The following is a 24,405-nucleotide window of genomic DNA, read 5'->3' as shown; positions in this document are numbered from 1 at the left end:
CAAACTACCAACTAAATGGCGAAGGGGCTTACTGCCTCTGCCTCTGAAACAAGCCTGAACCCACAGCTGAACTGACTCCTGTTTTGTGTCCAGTTGAGAGCAGGCAGGCTTTCCCTATGTCTAGTGGGTTGGGGGGAGGGGGAAGAGGAGGAGAAGGGGTTTGAAAAGCTACCACCACTGAGAGCTGGAGAGTGATCCTCGGCTCTCCAGCCCTTCCCTCCTTCCTTACTTCCCTCCTGCATCCACTGTCCCAGTTCCAGCCCCCCATATTCCCTTCCCAGGCCATCGTGAATTACCTTCCTAGCCCTCTGGCTCCAGTGTTTTCTCTGGATCTGGCTCCGTCGTGGCTTGAGCCAGACAGGTTCTGCTTAGCTCCTCTCTTGCAGCAGGACATGATCCTTAGCTGTCCTTCGGAAGGCAAGCTCTGTAGTGTTAAGAAAAGAAAAAGGTCACCTCATTAACTCTAACTAGGTATTTAAATCACTTGGAAAGTTTACACATTTTAAGCACTTCAGGGATAAGGAATGCTTTATGGTAAATAATATTATTATTATGGTATTTGTTAAGCACTCATTGTGTGCCAGGCATTGTTCTAAGCGCTGGGGTAGATACAAGATAATCAGGTTGGACACTGTCCCTGTCCCACACAGGCCTTCCAGTCTTAATTACCATTTTATGGATTAGGGAACCGAGGCCCAGGGAAGTGAAGTCATTTGCCCAAGGTGACACAGCAGACAAGTGGCAGAGCTGGGATTGGGAACTATGGCCTTCTGACTCCCAGGCCAGTGCTCTAGGCCATGCTGCTTCCCCAAGTGCTTAGTACAGTGTGCTCGGCACACAGTGAGCTCTCCACAAATACCATTCATTGATTGAGCCATTTATGGTCATATTAGGTTGACCGTCTTGATTAAGATGGGCACGTCTAAGTTTTTCTGGTTGCTACTGCTTTCTAATATCAGGCCCCATCTGGGTTGCTAAAATGGACCGGCTGGGGTTCTACCATTCCCTCTCCACGGGCAAAAATGCTCTGTTCTTCACCGCTCCCCCTCTCTTGGCTCTGCTGAGAGCCGTTTTGGGACTCGAAGGAGATCTCAGTTGTGCTCCTTTGGCCCACAGGCACCTCGGTCTCCTGGGGCAGGCTTGCCATGATTGCCATAACCTCATTTTGCTGGGCCCCCACGGCTGAAAAGCTGGGTCCGGACCCCAATCTCGGCTGCGTTGGCCTTGTTAAGCCTGAGGAGGGCCCCTGGAGCCTCCTTCTCGTTTGGCCTTTCTGGGGTGCTCCTTGTGGCAGTCCCATAACCCCACTCCAACACTTTTATTTTTATTTTAAATGATATTCGTGAAGTGCTTATTATGTACCAGGCACCGTACGAAGCGCTGGGGTAGATACAAGCTGGTCACTTGTTCCACATGGGGCTCACCATCTTACCCCCCATTATACAAATGAGGTAACTGAGGTACAGAGAAGTGAAGTGACTCGATCAAGGTCACACAGCAGACAAGTGGCGGAGCCGGAATTAGAACCCAGGTCCTCCTGACTCCCAAGCTTGTGCCCTATCCACTTTGCCTCTCTGCTTCTAAGCATGGTCAGGGGGCTTCGGACAATTGCCTCATTATGGCCACCGAAGGGGCAGTGGGCCGGCCTCCACCCTTAGACACAACACACCACCGGCTCCGGGGTCCAGGGTCAGTCTGCTGGGAAAGTGAAGGGGAGCACTGAGGAGTTGTCTGGGGAAGCGAATCAGCGTCCAAGGCCGATTTGAATGGTTCTGATGCCACTCCAACTTCAGTGTTCTCGAAGCGCATCTGCCGCAAAGTCCTTTCCATGGGTTCATCGTCTTCTTTCTCTATTCTCATCAGATGGATCCCTCCTGAGCGACAGAGGGTCCCCAGTGCCATCCAAGAGAAATTGTTGGGATTCATTTCAGTTGACTTCTCATCACGTTTACAGTCCCCGCAACCGTTTGCTGTTGTTTCCAAGGCCTGCGGCTATTAAATGGCCCCAGTCGAGAAACCCACTATGCGTATTGGAAGGCAGCACGGTAAAGTACTAACTTCACCTGACCTGCAAGCCACCCCATCATGAGCTTTATCCCCTACTCGCCTACCTTGTTCTCCCGTGATTAAATACCCAAGGTTAAACTCTGGTTTGACTTTCAATTTGAATGAAAGGATTCACGATAGCTGTGTGATGTTCATTATTCAAGACTCAAAAAAGCATGTAGCTGCTTCAATCATTAAATTTATTCTTGATTGCTGGGTGACATTAAGAAAGATTCACAATGTGCTGTTATTTCAATGGACTGATCCGCTTTTTTATTGGCTCAGTAAAAGCTTCAGATTTATGGCCCGCTGTAATGTGAAATGACTGTCCTAATCACATTTAAATCTTCTCTGGGACTTCCAAACAGCCTAACCCGACCTGTCAGTAATTTTGAGCACATACACTAGAGCTCTCTTTGGCCATCTTGTTGAGAACAAAACGGGCACATAAATAAGCAGTCGATTTGCAGAGAGAGAGTGGCCTGCCACTTCACTGGCTCCTAGACATTTTGGGGGCTTGTGAGTGAATAGCCAAGTTCCTCAGAGCTTGGGGTTCTGTAGACCACGGTGGACTGGGAGAGCAAGCTGTTCTCAGGATCCTCTCATAATAGTAGCTACGGGATCCAGCACTGCTAGAAAGGGAACGCTTCGGTTTTCCAGAGAGCAACTATCAACCTGGAGAGTGTAAAAATTAGGGTTTGCAAAAGTCACACCAAAAGGAGGGCAAAGGTGACATAATAATAAGAATAATGGCATTTGTTAAGCGCTTACTATGTGCCGAGCACTATCCTAAGCCCTGGGGCAGATATTCATTCATTCAATAGTATTTATTGAGCACTTACTATGTGCAGAGCACTGTACTAAGCGCTTGGAATGAACAAGTCGGCAACAGATAGAGACAGTCCCTGCCGTTTGACGAGCTTACGGTCTAATCGGGGGAGACGGATAGACGAGAACGATGGCAATAAATAGAGTCGAGGGGAAGAACATCTCGTAAAAACAATGGCGACTAAATAGAATCAAGGCGAGGTACATTTCATTAACAAAATAAATAGGGTAATGTAAATATATACAGTTGAGCGGACGAGTACAGTGCTGAGGGGATGAGAAGGGAGAGGGGGAGGAGCAGAGGGAGATGAGGGGAAAAGAGGGTTAAGCTGCGGAGAGGTGAAGGGGGGGCGGTAGAGGGAGTAGAGGGAGAAGGGGAGCTCAGTATGGGAAGGCCTCTTGGAGGAGGTGAGTTTTAAGTAGGGTTTTGAAGAGGGGAAGAGAATCAGTTTGGCGGAGGTGAGGAGAGAGGGCATTCCAGGACCGCGGGAGGACGCAGCCCAGGGGTCGATGGTGGGATAGGTGAGACCGAGGGACAGTGAGGAGGTGGGCAGCAGAGGAGCGGAGCGTGCGGGGTGGGCGGTAGAAAGAGAGAAGGGAGGAGAGGTAGGAAGGGGCAAGGTGATGGAGAGCCTTGAAGCCTAGAGTGAGGAGTTTTTGTCTGCAGCGAAGGTTGATAGGCAACCACTGGAGTTGTTTAAGAAGGGGAGTGACATGCCCAGAGCGTTTCTGTAGGAAGATGAACCGGGCAGCGGAGTGAAGAATAGACTGGAGCGGGGTGAGAGAGGAGGAAGGGAGATCAGAGAGAAGGCTGACACAGTAGTCTAGCCGGGATAAAACAAGAGCCTGTAGCAGTAAGGTAGCCATTTGGGTGGAGAGGAAAGGGCGGATCTTGGCGATATTGTAAAGGTGAAACCGGCAGGTCTCAGTAACAGATAGGATGTGTGGGGTGAATGAGAGAGACGAGTCAAAGATGACACCGAGATTGCGGGCCTGAGAGACGGGAAGGATGCTCGTGCCATCCACGATGATAGGGAAGTCTGGGAGAAGACCGGGCTTGGGAGGGAAGATGAGGAGCTCAGTCTTGCTCATGTTGAGTTTTAGGTGGCGGGCCGACATCCAGGTGGAGACATCCCGGAGGCAGGAGGAGATGCGAGCCTGAAGGGAGGGGGAGAGGACAGGGGCAGAGATGTAGATCTGCGTGTCATCTGCATAGAGATGGTAGTCAAAGCCGTGAGAGCGAATGAGTTCACCAAGGGAGTGAACTCAGATACGAGGTAATCAGGTGTACCACATGGGGCTCACCGTCTTAATCCCCCTTTTGCAGATGTGGTAACTGAGGCACAGAGAAGTTAAGTGGCTTGCCCAAGATCACACAGCAGACAGGGGTCGGAGCCGGCAGACCCTCTGACTCACAAAGACCATGCTCTTTCCACTAAGCCACGCTGCTTCTCTGCACCTCCATCCCTGCCTCAGTGTATGGGGGTCTTGCTCTTTGGCCTGGTAGAGACTTTGCCCTTGACAAGGTGGAGGTGGGGAGCCTGGATGTGGAGTAATCAACCCTATTCTCCTCTCCCCTCACCAACCACACTGTCTCCTAGGGCTAGTGACCAGAGAGGACAGTGTGGACTGAAGGCCACGGAGGAGGGGAGTGGGAGCAAAATGCTTCTTCCCCCACAAAACACTGCCTAATCTAGTTGAAAGAGCCCGAGCCTGGGAGTCAGAAAACCTGGGTTCTAATCCTGGCTATGCCACTCATCTGCTGCTTGAATTTGGATCGGTCACTGGAGGCCTTCTCTGGGCCTCCGTTCCCTCATCTATAAAATGGGGATTAAGACTGTGAGCCTCAGGTGGGACAGGGACCGTGTCCAACCTGATTAGCTTGTATCTACCCCAGCTTTTAGTACAGTGTCCAGCACTTAGTAAGCAATTAACAAATTCCATGAGAAACAAATGATAAGACAAAACATTGGACCTGCCTTATTTCCAGAAAGATTGCCTAAATCGTCTAAAGAGGAGGGGAAAACATAACAAGTACAGAATCAGGTAGTAAAAGACCAAGGCACAGCCTTGTCAAATGGTTGTCAGGATATATGACAGCTATTAACTAGTAACTTGGGCCAATAATAATAATAATGATATTGGTATTTGTTAAGCACTTATTATGTGCCGAGCACTGTTCTAAGTGCTGGGGTAGACACAGGGGAATCAGGTTGTCCCACGTGGGGGCTCATAGTCTTAATCCCCATTTTACAGATGAGGTAACTGAGGCACCGAGAAGTTAAGTGACTTGCCCAAAGTCACATGGCTGACAAGTGGCCGAGCTGGAATTCGAACCCATGACCTCTGACTCCAAAGCCCGGGCTCTTTCCACTCAGCCACGCTGCTTCCAACTCTTACAGGAGCAAAGCAGAGACATTGCATGGCAATCACCCAATTTGTACTATTTGATGAGTGCCTACCAAGAGCAAAGCGCTGTTATTAAACACTTGGGAGAGCCCAACAGAAGCAAGACAAATGTGCCATGCCCTTAACGAGCCTATCGTCTAGTGGGAGAGACCAACCAAAATGATTTACAAAGAGTAGGAGGTGGAGGAAGAACAAGGCTATAGTGGGGATAAACTCATGTTTACTCCACTGCTTAGGCTCAGTGGCTCAGTGGAACGAGCACGGGCTTTGGAGTCAGAGGTCATGGGTTCGAGTCCCGGCTCTGCCACTTGTCAGCTGTGTGACTGTGGGCAAGTCACTTAACTTCTCTGTGCCTCAGTGACCTCATCTGTAAAATGGGGATTAAGACTGTGAGCCCCACGTGGGACAACCTGATTCCCCCGTGTCTACCCCAGCGCTTAGAACAGTGCTCTGCACATAGTAAGCGCTTAACAAATACCAACATTTTTTTTTTACTTAGTAGTGCTTAACAAACACCTTAAAAATGTGGGGGGTGGAGAGCAGGGGTGGGGAGGACAAAATATCAGGATGGAGCAGCAGCGTTTCAGGAGGGTGACTCGGATAGCAGTGGGGAGAAAAGACCGCGGTGGGTAGAGGCCGAAGGACGGGAGATCAGCGAGGAGTCTGACGGGGATATACCACAATCCCAATTAGGGTGGGGGCTGTTTTGGCAGAGGGGAAGGAGTGGTTCTGGGATTTAGCAGTTAAGGGAACATGGGAGACAAGTGAAAGACAGGGAGGAGGTGAGGGGGACGCCAATGTTGCGTGCTTCTGGGAGGGTGAGGATGCTGTTGTAGTTGAGACACATTAGAGGCAGGAGTGGATTTAGGAAGGGGAGTGCAGACGTTCGGTTTTAGACGTGAAGTCTGAGGTGCTCACGGGAGATGTCCTGAAGGTAACAGGTGAGCATTTGTCGGCCAAACCGAGGTCTGGGTAGCATTTCAAGGGGGAGGGACTGGTCTGGGGTCAAAGATGACTGACAAGAGGTCAAGGAGAATCAGGACAGAGACATACACCTGCACTTCTACATGGTTGAATTCCGAGAAAACCAACCAGTAGCAACTGCCTTCCCTCCCACCACCGAGGGCCCTCACTCCGATAGGCCCCATGCTTGCTGAGCCATGGGGATAATAGCTATTGCCGGGAACCCTTTTTTTTTAAACGACATCTGTGAAGCACTTAGTATGTGCCAGGAACTGTACTAAGTGCTGGGGTAGAATCAAGATAATCTGCTTGGACACAGTCCCTGTCCCGCATGGGGCCTACAGTCTTAATCCCCATTTTACAGAGGAGATAACTGAGGCCCAGAAAAGTGAAGTCACTTGCTCAAGGTCACACAGCAAACAAGTGGCTGAGCCGGAATTAGAACCCAAGTCCTTCTGACTCCCTGCCTGCACTTTAACCATTAGGCCATGCTCAGTGTGATGCATCTGTCTCCACAGTTTTGAGCCCTCTGAGAGATGGGGATCGTGTCTAAATTCCCACTCGTGTATTCTTTTCCGGGGCCTATTACGGTGCTTTGCACACAGTAAGCGTTTAATAAATATTGCTACAACTATGTTACCACTACTACAGGAGGGTGAATTCTTTCAGTGCGGGTGAGGGCAGCAGAAAATGGCTCCAAGTGCCCCTGTGCACATGCAATCTTGTCCCCCGTGTACTCCTGTGTGGGTTGCTTGCAGCGAATACTGTCTTTTGGGGTGGGGGTTGCCTCTTGGTCTCGCAACCTGCTCTGGCCGCCTGCGTGAAAGAGCTACTCCTTTCTTGACTGCATCCCGCCAGGCTGGGGGCCTGCTGCCGTGTTGTCTCCCAGCGATCCGTTGCTATGACGGAGCGTCCGAGGCTGTGCCACCCCAAATCCTGGAAGCCTTTCCTCGATCCCCGCTCTCTGCTCTCAGTCTTTGGGTGGAGGTGAATTTGGCTCCCATGCTAGTTACCCCAACTTCCTTCCGGGCCTTGGGGGATGGTGATAATTTGCCTGGCTGCTTAAATGTTGAACGTGGGGTACGGGTCATGCCGGTGGAACTGCTCAAGAAGCACAAGGCCAAGTCTCAGAAGTTCACCAAGAGCTGAACTTTCCCATGGCTCAGTGGCTCTCCGGTTGGGTCTGAAGCTTGAAGCCACATTTTCACCTGTCCGTTTCCCCAAGGGTTGAGGAATTCTGTGACTGCAGTCCGCTTCCCTGAAGTGACGAAGATCTCCAGATGGGTCTGGTAGTTTCTTCAGGCTTATCAGCAGTCCGGACCACGGAGATGACTCGACAGAGAGACACACGGCAGTCTGAGCCTCTGCCTCGAGGGTGCGGTCACTGGTGAATGACCCTGGCACGACGAGCTCTGGAGATCCGAGGCAGGCTGCTGGGTTGGAGGTTTCCTGGGAGATTGGCGTTCATTCCCAGGCACCAGCAGCACCCCGGCCCACCGCTGCGGTCTCCAGAACGGTGGTTGTCAGACAGTGCGTGCTCCCTTTCACGCTCGATGCAACTGAGGAGAGTCTCAGGTCTGTGCCATGGGTAGGTGCTGGCGTGGGCCCTCTCGGCAGGATGTCTCCCCACTCCTCAAGAACCTCCAGTAGTTGCTCATCCACCTCTGCATCAAACAGAAACTTCTCCCCGCTGGCTTTTAAACACTCAGTCATCTTGCCCCCTCCAGATAATAATAATAATAAGGCACAGAGAAGTGAAGTGACTTGCCCATAGTCACACAGCTGACAAGTGGCAGAGCTGGGATTCAAACCCGTGACCTCTGACTCTCAAGCCCGTGCTCGTTCCACTGAGCCACGCTGCTTCTCTATCCACCCCAGCGCTTAGTATGGTGCCTGGCACATTGTAAGCACTTAACAAACACCATTATTATTACTATTAATATCTCTTGCTGCAAGACCTCTCCACAAGACATACCACTGACACCTTAAAAGCTCAATATGTCGAAATGTGAACTCATCTTCCCTCACAAATCCTCTCTGCCATTTGACTTTCCCATCACACTTGGCAATTTCACCAGCTGCCCTGTTTCTGCAGGCTGCGATCTTGCATTATCAGCGTGGCTCAGTGGAAAGAGCCCGGGCTTGGGAGTCAGAGTTCATGGGTTCGAATCCCAGCTCTGCTATTTGTCAGCTGTGTGACTGTGGGCAAGTCACTTCACTTCTCTGTGCCTCAGTTCCCTCATCTGTAAAATGGGGATTAACTGTGAGCCTCACGTGGGACAACCTGATTACCCTGTATCTACCCCAGCACTTAGAATAGTGTTCTGCACATAGTAAGTGCTTAACAAATACTATCGTCATCATCATCATCATCCTCGATTTTTCAACCCTCAACCCTCACATCCTGAGGGTTCGTAAGTTTGTTGTGGGCAGGGAATATGTCTCTTGATTGTTAAAGTGAACTCTCCCGAGTGCTTAGTACAGCATTCTGCACACAGTAAGTGCTCAAAAAATATGGCTGGCAGACTGACTGACTCTCTCTCTCTTGGGATGTGAGCTCTCTGAGAGCTATTTTCTCTCTGTTCGACTCCCCCATCCCCCAGCACTTAGTCTAGGGCCTGTTCCCCCACCCGGATATTCGAAGGTGATGACATAAACGAGAATTTTTATTTGGCTCCTCTTTGGTTCACTCTATGCTCACGTGACCCTTTGACCCATCAATGAAATGCAGTCCTGGGGTAGAAATTAGGAAGGTCAGGAGAGTGCAGGAGCAATAACAAACACAGAACGATTGAAACCACAGGGGGAATTTCGGGCAGCTGGATGAAACTCCCCATGCCACAAGGCAAATAGCCGTACCTTGCGTCCTGATCCTCCTTTGCAATTTTAGGCGGCTACGAGGAGGTGATGAGGCTCACCGCCACCCGCAGTTAAGACTTGTGGCTTCTGTGCGCTCATCTTCATGAATCTCACAATGCCACAAGATGACCATTTCTCATTCCCCCAAAGAGTTTGGAAAGAATTCCAGAGGGGATGGAGCGTACTATTCCAAGCCGAGACACCAGTAGTCCGAGTGGGATCAGGCCTCTTCCTCCTCTGTTGAATCTGTTTCTTCAGGGCTTTATCCTGAAAGGACCTGAGGCACTTGTCTTCAGGTACTGTTCTCACAGGTCAATGGCTTCAAACACAATCAGAGGAGCGGGGGTGGGGGTGGGGGGATGAAAAAAATGGAAAAAAAGAAAGAAAAAAAAACAGTGGTGAGTAATTGCATCTCAGTGGAGAGCCGAGACTTTTGAAACTTCGTTCTGAGTCACTGTGACAAATTCAGAGCATCCAGACTAAGGGTTGAAATAAACAGACTCGAGGCCCTCTGCTCTGATCTCAAAACAAATAGAACCAGAGCACTGGGTTTCTGTATCAAAACGCCCTAGGTTACCCTCTGTAATGGCACAATGGGGATGCTCAAATAAAGCTACATGAAAACAGACACGGTCAGAAGGGAAAAAAAAAAAAACAACCCAAAAGTGGGCTGCTGCTAATGTTCCTCTCCTTCACTTAGGAGAAAGAAAGTTTGATTATTGTGGAGAGCCCTTTCAGTTCAGAACTGCCCGAGTGTTAATCAGGACTGAAAAAAATAGCGTATAATGACCCAGGGGCACCGACACAATACCTGCTTGCATTAATGTCTGGTTTTAACCAGAGTTATTAATCCTTCAATTTTATGCACACTGAATTCCAAGACAATGCATCACAAAAACAACAAATAAGAACACGGAGTCATTATGTAAAAGGTCTAGTTGCTCCGGTATCATCAAGTCCTATTTCCCTCAACTGCTGTGAATGAACTAGGTTAGACGGCCAGCTCTCGGATCCGGAATGATAATAATAATAATAAAAAAAAAAAGACCAGATTAATTTCAGTCCCAAGTGGGGCCAGGGACAGAGTGTCCAGAGGCAGGGTCCATGCCTGTTTAAACTCGATATGGGTGGGGACCATGTCTGTTAATTCTGCTGTAATGTACTCTCCCAAGTGCTTAGTACAGAGTTCTGCATACGGTAAGCGCCAATAAATATCACTGAATAAAATTCCATTGATTGATTGGGGGGCGGCGAAGGGAAGCGAAGAGGCAGCAATGGAAGCCAGAATGGGAGAGAAAAAACAATTACTCGATCAATGGTATTTGAGCACTTAGTGTGTGCAGAGCATTGCGCTTGGGAGAGCACAATCCAACAGAGTTGGTAGACACCTTCCCTGCCCACAAGGAGCTTACAATCGAGAGGGAGGAGGCCGTGGGAGGGGCAGCAGCCTCCTCTGAAGCTGGCCACACAGCCCCCACACCCTCACAGAGAGAAAGAAGACAGAGATAGCAGAGAGAGTGAGAGAGATGGAAAGAGATAGAGATGAGGAGGGAGAACGGGAGAAGGAGATGCAGAGGGGCAGGGAGAGGGCCCACCAAAATCTACTAAGGCCGAGAAGACGCAGCTACATACGCTTGTCTGCTCTGTGACCTTGGGCAAGTCCCAGAGCATGTTATCTATTTGTGTTGGATTGTACTCTCCCAAGCCCCTAGTACGGCATTCTGCACACAGTAAGTGCTCAATAAAGACGACTGAATGAACTTCTCTATGCCTCAGTGACCTCATCTGTAAAATGAGGATTAAGACTTTGAGCCCCATGTGGGACAGAGACAGAAGTTGATTAGCTTATATCTTCCTCAGTGCTTCAAACACTGCTTGGGACATAGTAAGTGCTTAACAAATACGATTTAAAAAGAAGAGAAATTATTCCCTGGCCACAATAAGCTTATAGTCTAGAAAGGAGGTTACAGTTCCTGCTCCCATTGGCCGAGCCGGTGATTCCAGGCCCCGTGCCTTGTCCCCCCAACTGCCTCCGTCTTTCATTCATTCATTCATTCATTCATTCAATCAATCGTATTTATTAACACTATGCTCCTTGGGGTCAGCATGGTCCTTGCCAAGTAGCAAACACGGGGTGGGGAGTGACCCCACCAGACGACATGCCCAACCCTCACTGGCTTCCGTTTCCCACCGCTGCAGGCACACGGGCTGCCATCGGGAGGAAGGACATTAGTGACTCTAAACTCCCAGTCTCACTCAGGAGAGGGAGTCCAGAATCTACCAGTGGTTACACTTTTGTCACGGAGGTGCTATTTGCACCTGTTGCTCATTAAGTATATGTGCTTCTGCAAAGTAGTGAAGTGCTGTCATAACAAAATGCATCAAACCCTTGATGTCTCACTCTCCCTGGCAATCTGGAGTTCAAAAACCAAACCCAACAAGAAAAAACACCCACCACATACATTAAAAAACAACAACAAACTCCAAGTGAGCAATCCCGAAGATCCCTTTAGAGACATCGAAACAGCAATGTTTGTATGGACCACTATTTTCAATCAAGACACTAACAAGCGAATAAGAATAAAGGTTCATCGTAGGGGCTGCTTCGTCTGCTTTTAAGCGCCAGGCAGAACCAGGATTGGTTGGAGCTGGGGATGAGAGTTCTTTTAAAAAAGAAAAGAACAAAAAAACACCAAGACACGACCTGAAGGATTCTCGTGAAGAGCCGATAGGGGAAATGATTGATCACTTTATAGCCTTTCTATTGCCTGTCTCGGCTGTTTTATTAAGCGTTGATCAGATGTCAAACACTGTTCTGAACACTAGGGTAGACCCAAGTAAATAAGGTTGGACACAGTCCTTGTCCCGCATGGGGCTCGCAGTCTAAGTGGGAGGTAGAGCAGAGAGGTGAAGTGACCTGTTCAAGGTCACACAGCAAGCCACTGGCAGAGCCGGGAATAGAACCCACATCTGCTTCTCCAACCGTCAGAGTGTTAGCTCCTTGTGGGCAGGGACCGCTTTGCTCTTCGTTTTGTACTTTCCAGCCACACATAGGATGGTGCGCTGCTATCATCCCCTAGACCGTAAGCTCGGAAGCTCATTGTGGGCGGCAAATGTGTCTGTTTATTGTTCTATTGTATTCTCCCAAGCCTTTAGCACAGCGCTCTGCATGCAGTAAGTGCTCAATAAATAAGACTGAATGAATGCTACCACCGCTCCCTCAATAAATGCAATCACAACAACTATTACTATTTTAAGTCCAGGTAGAGCCCGTCCTCACGGTGATGTTGGCCATCTTCCGGCTGGAAGTCTTTCCCCCAGGATCATTCTGGGAACTACATTAGCGGTGATGGGGAGGGGCTGGAGGGGGTGGGCCTGCGTGGCCGCAAAAAATACAATCTGTGCTTGGACATTTCTGCAGTGCCATCCTCGCCCGAAACAGTTGGTTGGGAGTCTGTCCTCTCGAATCCGCTTTTGGCAAGCGAGACCTCAATGCTTAAGCGCTCCAAGGCCAAGACATTCATCACCGCTTAAGATACTGCTGTTGGGAGTCTGTTTCGCAAGCTCTGAGTAGAGATCCAGATGGGTGCCTTGAATTATTCGGTACTGAAGATATAGATCTCAGTTGCCTCTTTGGGATTTTCTGATTCTCCGATCAGTGATTCAGCAATCTTTCTTTCGGCTAGATATGTCGTCCCGTGTTTTCCCACCACGCTTTGCTTTCTGCAAGTTTAGACAAATTTACGAGGCAATTCGCTTCAGATCCGGGCTCCTCAGAAGAAGTTAATCTGCATAAAGTGGTTGCCCGATGCTGTAATAATAATAATAATAATAGTGCTATTTATTAAGCACTTACTGTGTACAAAGCACGGTTCAAAGCACTGGGGGGATACAAGGTGATCAGATTGTCCCTCATGGGGCTCACAGTCTTCATCCCCATTTTCCAGATGAGGTCACTGAGGCCCAGAGAAGTGATGTGAACTTGCCCAAAGTCACACAGCTGACAAGCGGCAGAGCTGGGATTAGAACCCTTGACCTCTAACTCCCAAGCCTGGGCTCTTTCCACTGAGCCACGAAAAATTCTGCAACGTTGAGATACGCCCCCTGGGGAGTGATGTCACTTCTCACCCTCTTAGCTAGGGTGATCAGCTCACAAAACCACCCAGGTCATGTGTGCCAGCCTAATGCAATGCCGCACCTTAGTGGAAAGAGCCCGGGCTTGGGATTCAGAGGTCATGGGTTCTAAACCCGGCTCTGCCACTTATCAGCTGTGTGACTCCAGGCAGGTCACATCACTTCTCTGTGCCTCAGTTAGCTCATCTGGAAAATGGGGATGAAGACTGTGAGCCCCGTGTGGGACAACCTGCTTATCCGATATCTACCATTGCGCTTAGAACAGTACTTGGCACATAGTAAGCGCTTAACAAATAATAGAATTATTATTATTATTATTGTTCTGTGACCGTTCCTTGGGTAATCATAAGAATAATCATAATAGATTCGTGTTTATCTGCTGGGTGAGTACGGTAGAATTATTACACATGATCCCTACCCTCATGGAGTTACCATTTAGAGGGGGAGACAGGCACTGAAACAAATTTCGGAGAGAAGGAAATAATAGAGTTTAAAGATATGGACCAAAGTGCTACAAGGGCACTCAACAGGACTTTAGTGCTTAAGTGGCACGGAAGTGCTAAAGTGCCAGTCGAGGGGCATATAGGCTGGGGAGATCAGGAATTAATTGGGGAAGGCCTCCTGGAGGAGGAGTGATGTCTCAGTTGGGGAGAGGGCAGTGTTGTGAGGAGGGGATGTTTGGAAGGGAGGTCCGATAGGAGGTTGTGGTTGGAGAGGGGGATTTCAGCGTCGGTGAGGTTCATTCATTCATTCAATAGTATTTATTGAGCGCTTACTATGTGCAGAGCACTGTACTAAGCGCTTGGAATGTACAATTCGGCAACAGATAGAGAAAATTCCTGTCCATTGACGGGCGAGATGAGAGATATGGTGGAATGAAAAGGGGTGCTGAGGTTCCAAGGGGTGAGTGGGTGGAGTGGAGTGGAGCAGGAAGTCTGTCCAAACATGGAGCGAGGGCTGAAAGCGTCTACCCAGTAGGGGGAGGGAGTCCTGAGACCCCCCCAACACTTGCTCTGGGCCATTGCGACCATGGCCTAATGGATAGAGTCCAGGCCTGGGAGTCAGATGGTCATGGGTTCTAATCTTGACTCTGCCACTTGACGGCTGTGTGACCTTGGGCAAGTCACTTCACTTCTCTGGGCCTCAGCTCTCTCATCTATCAAATGGGGATTAAGACCGGGAGCCCCTAGTGGGATGGGGACTGTGTCTAAACTGATTAGGTTTTATCCACCCCAGCGCTTAGTACAAGGCCTTGCACATATTGAGCGCTTAAAAAAATACCACAGTGATGATTCTTGGCTCTGTATGAAAATAAGTATAGCATCCGAGTGGGGAAACTTGGCAGCAGAAACTGAAATGGAGGCAGGCTTGGCCCGGAAATTTTGTTTTTTTAATGGACATGACACCATCCAGTTCGTATTGGTACTGGGGTAGGGGCAGCTGGAGGACAGTTTTTTTTTTCTAATGGCATTTTTTAAATGCTTACAACATGCCAGGTACTGTTCTAAATGCTGGGTAGATACAAGGGTATCAGTTTGGATGCAATCCTCGTCCCACTTGGGCCTCATCGTTTTAATCCCCATTTTACAGCTAACTGAGGCACTGAGAAGTGAAGTGGCTTGCCCAAGGTCACACAGCAGACAAGCGGCAGAGCCGGGATTAGAACTCAGGTCCTTCTGACTCCCAGGCCCATGCTCTATCCACCACTCTGGATACCAAACAAAATGGTCTGGGCCCTTGCCTGAAAAATTACAGGAAAACAACTCCTCAAAACCAATCACTCAGTTGTATTTATTGAACGTTTCCTGTGTGCAGAGCACTTCACTAAATACTTGGGAGAATACAATATAGCAGAGTTGGCAGACACGTTCCCTGCCCACAATGAGCTGATAATCTAGGTGGGGAGACAGACGATAATATAAATAAATGATGGATATGGACATAAATTCTTTGGGGCTGATGGAGGGGTGAATAAAGGGAGCAAATCCAAGTGCAAGGGAGAGGCAGAAGGGAGTGGGAGAAGAGGAAATGGGGGCCTAGTCACGGAAGGCTTCTTAGAGGAGATGGACCTTCACTGAGGCTTTGAAAATGGGGAGAGTGATCGTCTGTTGGGTATGGAGAGAGAGGGCGTTCAAGGCCAGGGGCAGGTCTTGGGCAAAAAGTCGGTGGCAACAGACGAGATCGACGCACAGTCAGTAGGTTGGCGTTAGAGGAGCAAAGTGTGTGGGCTGGGATGTAGTAGGAGAGCAGTGAGGTAAGGTAGGGAGGGCGAGATGATTGAGTGCTTTAAAGCCGACGGGAAGGAGCTTCTGTTTAATGCGGAGGTGGATGGCCAACCCCTGGAGGTTCTTGAGCAGTGGCAAAATTGGACCGAACAGTTCTGTAGAAGAATGATCCGGGCAGCAGAGGGGAGCACAGGCTGACTTGGGCAGAGACAGGAGCCAGGGAGGTCAGTGAGGAGGAAGATGCAGTTGTCAAGGCAGGATAGGCTAACTGTTTGGATGAGCTGGGGGCAGTTTGGATGGAGAGGAAAGGGTGGATTTTAGCGATGTTATGAAGGTTGAACCGCCAGGGTTTGGTGACAGATTGAATACGTGGGTTGAACGAGAGAAAGGATTTGAGGATAATGCCAAGGTTATGGGGCTTGGGAGATGGGGAGGATGGTGGTACTGTTGGGCTCAGAAGAGCAAGAAGAACAAGATCCTTCTTCGCACACAGTAAGTGCTTAACAAATGCCATCACTATTATTATTATTATTAATAGGTATTTTCCTCCAGCCTCATCGGTTAGGACAACTGGCGGAGGAGAATCTGCACCTGCCTCTACTCTTGCAGTATCAGTGCAACTGAAAATGAAACTTTTTTTTTAGCTCATTGTGGGCAGGGAATGTGTCTGTTTATTGTTATTGTGTCCTCTTCCAAGCACTTAGTACAGTGCTTTGCACACAGTTAAGCCCTCAAAAAATATGATTGAATTGAACAAATTAATTAACATCCACAATTCCTTTCTGGATACCGGCCATTCAAATTCCCAGGGGCATGAAGTCAGGGCATGGCGCCCCCATCCAAAGCATGACCCACCAGAAATCTCTAAAGGGGACAATTTCACGAAAGGGTAAACTGTGTGATTAAGATGTGCGTTCTTCATGCTCACCTTCTTTGGGCCGAGGCCACGTCACTTATGCTACGTGAGTTCGGCATGCCTTTCTCCAGTTTCTTGCAGGACTATTTTCATTCCTTACTAATAGGTATATTAGGGAGGCCACCAAAGCCCCTGTTTTACTCATATTGGCTTTTGTTTCTGCTAAACCACAGGCCATGCAACTGTTCTTCCCATGACATCATCATCATCATCATAATGGTATTTGTTAAGAGCTTACTATGTGTCAGGGACTCTACTAAGCCCTGGGGTGAATACAAGCAAATCGGGTTGGATACACTCCCTGTCCCACGTGGGGCTCACAGTCTCAATCCCCATTTTAATGATAATAATAATAATAATGTTGGTATTTGTTAAGCGCTTACTATGTGCAGAGCACTCTTCTAAGTGCTGGGGTAGATAGATGATAATCAGGTTGTCCCATGTGAGGCTCACAGTTAATCCCCATTTTACAGATGAGGTAACTAAGGCCCAGAGAAGTGAAGTGACTTGACTAAGGTCACAGAGCAGACAGGTGGCAGAGCCGGGATTAGAACCCTCTGCATGCTTGGCAAATTAATAATAATAATAATAGTGGTATTTGTTAAGCACTTACTATGTGCAAAGCACCATTCTAAGCTCTGGGGGAATACAAGGTAATCAGGTTGTCCCACGTGGGGCTCACAGTTTTCATCCCCACTTTACAGATGAGGGAACTGAGGCACAGAGAAGTGAAGTGACTTGCCCAAAGTCACACATCTGGCAAGCGGCGGAGCCGGGATTAGAACCCATGACCTCTGATCCCCAAGCTCGGGCTCTTTCCACTGAGCCACGACTAGCCTCACCACAGTTCCCTGAATCACAAGAAGAGGAGACGAACCCTTGGTGCCCAATTTTTCAAATGGGGTAGGAAAAGGTGAGACTGAAAATAAAACATCTTACTACTCTGAGAGGGAAACTCGACTATACTAGTTTAGGAGGTCTCTTGCAGTGGGGATTATTTGAATATGCACTAGATAAATCTCTAGACTGTAAGTTCATTGTGGGTGGGGAATGTCCCTACTATATGATATAGCTCTCTCCCAAGTTTTTAGTCCAGTACTCTGTACCCAGTAAGTGCTCAATAAACACCATGCTGCATTTCACAAGTTGGGTTGAGGACTAAGAAAAAATGAAGGAAAACGAAGAAGAAAATGGTCACGGTGCCTGAACACCCCAAGTAGGATACAAGTTAATACAAGTACACATTGCCCAACCGAAAGCAGTTATCAGTCATTCAGATGTAACCAATTATTAAAGAATGCTACCCATCAGAACGGCTTTAAAAGAAGCTAGAACAGGCTGAAAGGTACATCTTCAGAAACAAACACCAAACAGAAGACTATGAAGTGGGGCCATTCAGGTAACTGCCGGATCAGAGAATTCCCTACTCCCTCTCCCTTCTCTGTCACCTCTGAGCTTGGATCTGTACCCTATAACCTCTTGATATTCACCCCCTCTTAGGCCCCATGGCACTTGTAGACCATTTTTTAGACCTACATGTACACCTACATGTAGACCTACATGTAGGCACATGTAGACCGAGTTTATTTTAATGTCTAACTCCTCCTCTAGATTGTAAACTCCAGGTGGACAGGTGGACGATTCATTCATTCGTATTTATTGAGTGCTTACCGTGTGCAGAGCACTGTACTAAATGCTCAGGAGAGTACACAATAGCCATAGACAGACACATTCCCTGCTTGCAACGAGCTTACAGTCCAGAGGGGGACACAGACATGAATATAAATAATTAAATTACAGATTATATATATAGGTGCTCTGGGGCTGGGAGGGGAGATGAGCACGGGCTTGGGAGTCAGAGGTCATGAGTTCAAATCCCGGCTCTGCCACTTGTCAGCTGTGTGACTGTGGGCAAGTCACTTAACTTCTCTGTGCCTCAGTTACCTCATCTGTAAAATGGGGATTAACTGTGAGCCTCACGTGGGACAACCTGATTACCCTGTATCTACCCCAGCGCTTAGAACAGTGCTCGGCACATAGTAAGCGCTTAACAAATACCAACATTATTATTATTATTATTATTAAAGGGAGCAGGTCAGAGCGATTCAAAAGGGAGCGGGAAAGGAGGACTTAGACAGGGAAGGTTTGCCTACCGAGTATGTTGACTAGAAAGTACTGTACTGTACTTTCCCAAGTGCTTAGAACAGTGCTCTCCACACTGTAAGTGCTCGATAAATATCACCGATGGATTGATCGATTAATTGGACTGATTATCAGGCTAAACGGCAACTCATTTTTAGGTCAGGTTGTGCTTGATCTGAAGAGCAGGTCAGTTCAGCGCTACAGAATGGCTTGGACCAAAGGAGTTGTCGATGCCCAGAAATCATGGGCACCAGATGCCAATACGGCAAAGTGCCCAACCACTCGGGACGCAGGCATAAGCACATAGCCAACTTGATAAAAACCAGGTCTACGTTGGCTCAAAAGCCTTTCAGCCAATCCAGAAAAATGGCCAAAAGGGCCAGTTGCAAATTTCTCTTTCATTGGATTGAAAAAAGATGCATCTGTTTCGGTAGTTAATTAGATTGGGAATTTATTTTTCAAACAAATAGCAGTTCTGCCCTGCGTGGATGGGGCCGATGAAAATATGTGTTAGTTTTTTGCTTAATAGCAGCGATAATTGAACATTTCTCTAGTAATAATAATTTTGGAATCTGTTAAGCACTTACTATGGGCCAGGCACTGTACTAGATACTGGGATGGATAGAAGCAAATTGGGTTGGACACAGTCCCTTTCCCACATGGGGCTCTCGGTCTCAATCCCCATTTTCCAGATGAGGTAACTGAGCCGAAGAAGCTAAGTGACTTGCCCAAGTTCTCACAGTAGACAAGCAGCAGAGCTGGGATTAGAACCCAGGTCCTTCTGACTCCCACTCCCTTGCTCTATCCACTAGGCCACGCTTTTCCTCTACTGGCATCTAAAATGCCATCAGCTCTTAGAGTAGCCATGCTGGGAAAATTACAATAATAATAGCCATAATAATGATAATTGAGGCATTTGTTAGGTGCTCACTATGTTCAAAACACTTTCTAAGTACTGTAGTAGATACAAGATTATCAGACACAGACCCTGTCTTTCACAGAGCTCACAGACTTAAGTGGAGCTCACACTGAATCCCCAGAGACGAGGAAACTGAGGGCCAGAGAAGTGAAGTGACTAGCCCAAAGTCACACAGCAGGTAAGTAGCAGAGCCGGGATTAGAACGCAGGACCCCTCACTCCACGGTCTGCACTCTTTCCCCTAGGCAAAGTGATTAGAGATGTTTGGTGAGCAGGCCCTCTAGTTTAGATAAGTCATTAATCATGATGATGATCATCATCGTCGGTGATATTTATTGAGCACTTACTGTGTGCAGAGCACCATACTGAGTGCTTGGGAGTCAATGACAAAGGTCCTGCTCTAACCCTTTAACCTGAAAAGTGTGACTTCCCACCCACTACCATCAGTCCTGAGCAGAAATCCCAGCCCTGCCAATGGAATCGTTAGGGAACTCCTCACAGGCCAAAAAAAAAAGCTGGTGCCTCTTTGTATTCTTACTGCTCCTTCCCCTGTAGCCCTAGCCAGCAGCCTTTCCAAATGATACCTTTGAGAAATGCATTCTGTCCTAGCTCTATGAAAAAAAGATAGAAATTACTATTTACGCTTCTCTCCCAAATTACATCCGGCCTACACTGGGATGGTAGCAATACCAGTAGCCATGAGACGTATTAATTCATTCTCTTTTATTTATCGAGAGCTTACTGCGTGCAGAACACTGTACTAAGCGCTTGGGAGAGTACAGTATCCCACTAAACAGACATATTCCCTGCCCACGAGCTTCAATCAGTGGTATTTATCGAGAGCTTACTGTGTGCCGAACACTGTACTGAGCGCTTGAGAGAGTAGAACAGAATAAGTAGTTACGGTCCCTGTCCATAAGGAGATTACAGTCTTTAAGTTCTGTCCTTAAGTTCTGGGAGGAAGTATAGGACTCTTGGTTCATTCATTCACTCAAGAGTATTTATTGAGCGCTTACTAGGTGCAGAGCACTCTACTAAGCGCTTGGAATGTATAATTCGGCAACAAATAGAGACAATCCCTGCCCAGCGACGGGCTCACAGTCTAACCAGGGGAGACAGACGGCAAAGCAAAACAGAACAAAACAAAAACAAGACAACATTATCACAATAAATAGAATCAAGGGGATGTACATCTCATTAACAGAATAAATAGGGTAATAAATAATATATACAAATGAGGACAGTGCTGAGGGGAGGGGAAGAGGGTGGGGGCCGTTCAGACACGGTCCTTGGCCCTTAAAGTATTAATAACCAAGAAGGAGAAGAGGACCAGCACACAGGGAAAGAATAACAAAAATAACAACAAAACATCCCACCCTCGTTCTCCCTTCTCATCATTCGGTTTCCTTGCTTCTACTTCCAAGAGTCAGCACTATCAGACAGTATCCCTGTCCTTAAAAGGTTTAGATCCAGGCGTGTTTCCTAATTACCTCTTTTAGAGATAACACTGTCCGGGCTCAACCCCCGAATTCACAGACAACGATTTTCCCTTTTGACCCTCCCCGACACCCTGTGGAATCGTTTGCAGTTTTGTAGCCAATATGTCTGTGTAGAGGGCTGCTGTTCTGTTTTATTTTGCTCGAAAGATCATTCCAAAAACGGGAAAGGCAGGCAGAAAATACACCATTATTAAAAATGGCCAGGGATTTCATTTTCATTCATAACCATTGACAGAGTCAGTTTACCAAAAACAGGCAGGAAGGTGGTAATTCTACCCTGAATAACTAGAGCGTTGGTAGTTTGGAGCCCACTGAAAAAAGATACCAGGTAGCTTTACCCTCCTACCTTGTTCTTCATTCAGTAGTATTTATTGAGCGCTTACTATGTGCAGAGCACTGTACTAAGCGCTTGGAATGAACAAGTCGGCAACAGATAGAGACAGTCCCTGCCGTTTGATGGGCTTACGGTCTAATCGGGGGAGACAGGCAGACAAGATCAATGGCAATAGAGTCAAGAGGAAGAACATCTCATAAAAACAATGGCAACTAAATACAATCAGGGTGATGTACATCTCATTAAACAAAATAAACAAAATAAACAGGGTGATGAAGATATATATACAGTCGAGCGGACGAGTACAGTGCTGAGGGGGTGGGATGGGAGAGGGGGAGGAGGAAAGGGAAAGGGGGGAGAAGAGGGTTTAATAATAATAATAATAATAATGTTGGTATTTGTTAAGCGCTTACTATGTGCCGAGCACTGTTCTAAGCGCTGGGGTAGACACAGGGGAATCAGGATGTCCCACGTGGGGCTCACAGTCTTAATCCCCATTTTACAGATGAGGTAACTGAGGCACAGAGAAGTTAAGTGACTTGCCCACGGTCACACAGCTGACAGGTGGCAGAGCTGGGATTCGAACTCATGACCTCTGCCTCCAAAGCCCATGCTCTTTCCACTGAGCCACGCTGCTTCTCTAGCTGCGGAGAGCTGCGGAGAGGTGAAGGTGGGGTAGAGGGAGCAGAGGGACAAAGGGGGGAGCTCAGTCTGGGAAGGCCTCTAGGAGGAGGTGAGTTTTAAGTAGGGATTTGAAGAGGGGAAGAGAATTAGATTGTCTGAGGTGAGGAGGGAGGGCATTCCAGGACCGCGGGAGGACGTGGCCCAGGGGTCGACGGCGGGATAGGCGAGACCGAGGGACGGTGAGGAGGTTGGGGGCAGAGGAGTGGAGTGTGTGGAGTGTTCTTAAGAGCACGGGCTTGTGAGTAGAAGGTCGTGGGTTCTAATTTGTCACTTGTCTGCTGTGTGACCTTGGGCAAGTCACTTCACTTCTCTGGGCCTCTGTTACTTCATCTCTTAAATGGGAATTGAGATAATAATAATAATGTTGATATTTGTTAAGCGCTTACTATGTGCCAAGCACTGTTCTAAGCGCTGGGGGAGATACAGGGTAATCAGGTTGTCCCACATGAGGCTCACCGTCTTAATCCCCATTTTACAGATGAGGTCACTGAGGCACAGAAAAGTGAAGTGACTTGCCCACAGTCACACAGCTGACAAGTGGCGGAGCTGGAATTTGAACCCGTGACCTCTGACTCCCAAGCCCAGGCTCTTACCACTGAGCCACGCTGAGATTGTGAGCTCCACATGGCACAGGGACTGTGTGCTACCCGATTTGCCTGAATTCATCCCAGCCCTTAGTTCAGTTTCTGACACAGTAAGAACTTAACAAAACCACAATTATTGTTATTATTATGGCCCGGTTTCCACAGTTATAGGAAGCAATGTGGCCTGATGAAAAGAACCCAGATCTGGGAGTCAAGAGGACCCAGGTTTGAATTCCTCTCCACCCCGTACCTGCTGAAGGATCTTGGGCAAGTCACTCAACTTTCCTGCACCTCAGTTCCCTCATCTGCAAAGTGGGGATTCAATAGCAAAGCAGCATGGCTCAGTGGAAAGAGCCCGGGCTTGGGAGTCAGAGGTCATGGGTTCCAATCCCAGCTCTGCCACTTGTCAGCTGTGTGACTGTGGGCAAGTCACTTCACTTCTCTGTGCCTTGCTTACCTCACCTGTAAAATGGGGATTAAGACTGTGAGCCTCATGTGGGACAAACTGATTACCCTGCATCTACTCCACTGCTTAGAACAGTGCTCTGCACATAGTAAGCGCTTAACAAATACCAACATTAAAGGAGAAGCAGTGTGACTCAGTAGAAAGAGTCCGGGCTTGGGAGTGAGAGGTCTTCTGTTCTAATCCCGGCTCTGCCACTTAGCTGTGTGACTTTGGGCAAGTCACTTAACTTCTCTGTCCCTCAGTTACTCCATCTGTACAATGGGGATGAAGCCTGTGATTTGTCCCACGAGGGACAACCTAATGACCTTGTATCTACCCAGTGCTTAGAATAGTGCTTGGCACATAGTAAGCGCTTAACAAATACCAACATTATTATTACCTGTTCTCCCTCCTACTTAGACTTTGAGTCCCACGGCAGGGCCTGATGACCTTGTATCTACCCCAGCGCTCAGAAGAGCTCTTAACAAACACCACAATTATTTATTATGAGGCACGCCCCTTCTGGCTCCACGAGATCCCGGAGCCTGAGAGAGCTACAAGGCCTCCTCAACAACTCCAATGCCGCATGAAAATGCAGGGATAGCCTGCCTTACCTAATCTCCTGCAAGCACTGGATTTGGAGCTGATGTTTTTAAGGGATACTGAAAATGCTGTCCATTAGTCATGCTGCATACACAGATGATCCGTTCCTGTTGAGCGAGACTTTTTTTTTTTCACTTCCTAAATACTTTGCAAATGCCAGGAGAGCAGCTGGGGAACACTTGCATATTGTGTCTTTGACTCTCCACTGAGGATCCTGTTTATGAGGACAGTGCAGTTATTGAGAGCCTAATGCTGGCTCACTTGACACTGTCAGGGACAAAACGGCTTGACACCCGGAGAGGGGTAGAAGATTGATATTATTTCTCAATGCATAAATTATGCTGTTAGGAAACAACAGTGCTCTTTTCAGGTTTGGAAACCCTAACATAGCTCTTTGGATCTTTGACAGCAGGAATTCATTTTTCTTTCATTCTACTTCCTTTATGTCTAAAACAGCATTCGTATCCATGAACTATGTGGCTTTTTAGGGTAGCGCTGGTGACTGCAGTCCACAAATGGTAAGAAGAGGAAAAAAGCCCTTTTCTCCTCCCTTCCAAAAATATGTGCTTTTATTTTGGCAGTCAACTTCTGAAGGTGCTTTATTCCATTAATTTCTCTGGCCCTTTTTAAAGGCAGGCCAGGTTACCTAGAGGAGAGAGCAAGGACCTGGAAGTCAGAGGACCTGGATTCTAATCCTGCCTCCGCCACTTGTCTGCTGGGTGACCTTAGGCAAGCCGCTTCACTTCTCCGGGCCTCCGTAACCTCATATCCACAAAATGGGGATTAAGGTTGTGAACCCTATGTGGGACACGGATT

At 48.0% G+C, this 24,405-nt stretch overlaps 1 long non-coding RNA gene across 1 annotated transcript; it reads right to left on the bottom strand.

Annotated features, from left to right (window-relative positions):
• Positions 1–302: 302 nt before the first annotated feature.
• On the bottom strand, positions 303–16,508 carry LOC114812789. Its single transcript, XR_003760415.2, has 3 exons — positions 16,393–16,508; positions 9,106–9,424; positions 303–424 (listed from the first exon to the last, which is right to left on the bottom strand). It is a non-coding gene; the product is annotated as an uncharacterized LOC114812789 (long non-coding RNA).
• Positions 16,509–24,405: the final 7,897 nt, after the last annotated feature.

Source organism: Ornithorhynchus anatinus, chromosome 6 (assembly GCF_004115215.2).
Source record: "Ornithorhynchus anatinus isolate Pmale09 chromosome 6, mOrnAna1.pri.v4, whole genome shotgun sequence".
Lineage (NCBI taxonomy): Eukaryota > Metazoa > Chordata > Mammalia > Monotremata > Ornithorhynchidae > Ornithorhynchus > Ornithorhynchus anatinus.
The sequence above is the reverse complement of the archived record's forward strand: the minus strand, read 5'-3'. Positions and strand labels throughout refer to the sequence as shown.